This window comes from Palaemon carinicauda, chromosome 24 (genome assembly GCF_036898095.1).
Source record: "Palaemon carinicauda isolate YSFRI2023 chromosome 24, ASM3689809v2, whole genome shotgun sequence".
Taxonomy (NCBI): domain Eukaryota; kingdom Metazoa; phylum Arthropoda; class Malacostraca; order Decapoda; family Palaemonidae; genus Palaemon; species Palaemon carinicauda.
The window spans coordinates 107,076,043-107,076,997 of NC_090748.1; positions in this window are offsets into that span (position 1 = coordinate 107,076,043).

The following is a 955-nucleotide window of genomic DNA, read 5'->3' on the forward strand; positions in this document are numbered from 1 at the left end:
ACAATTTTAATCGTAGAATAATAAACCTTGCAGAAATTAGTGTTTGTGTGTTTGTTTGTGTGTGTGTTTGTGAACAGATACCTGATCACAGTTTTAATCGTAGAGTAATGAAACTTGCAAGGATTAACTTTTATGTAAAAAGCTGGAAATTATTAGACTTTTGAAGGTCAAAGGTCAAGGTCACGGTCAAGCAAAATGTCCAATTCACGTAATCAGCCATAAGTTTGGACATCATTGTCACTGAGACTTCAAACTTGGTTCATATTTGAGTGTATGAAAATCCACACCAATTGATACATGTTGAGGTCAAAGGTCAAGGCCAATGTCAAGCAAAATGTCGAGAAATAAGCTGCTGCGGCGGAGGTCTGAGCTTTACTGAGGGCCCCTCTAGTTAAACACTGTATTGCATATAAGAGTTACTTGAGATTACCTTTTATCATCTTTTAATAGAAAAATTAGTGGAGAGTGTTCTTATTTGTTTATGTAAACATTATGGTAAGTAAATAATCGGATGGAAGATGTATATATATATATATATATATATATATATATATATATATATATATATATCTATATATATATATATATATATATATATATATATATATATGTATATATTATATATGTATATATATATATATATTATATATGTATATATATATATATATATATATATATATATATATATATATATATATATATATTATATATGTATATATATATATATATATATATATATATATTATATATGTATATATATATATATATATATATATATATATATATATATATATATATATATTATATATGTATATATATATATATATATATATATATATTATATATGTATATATATATATATATATATATATATATATATATATATATTATATGTATATACTATATATATATATATATATATGTATATATATATATATATATATATATATATATA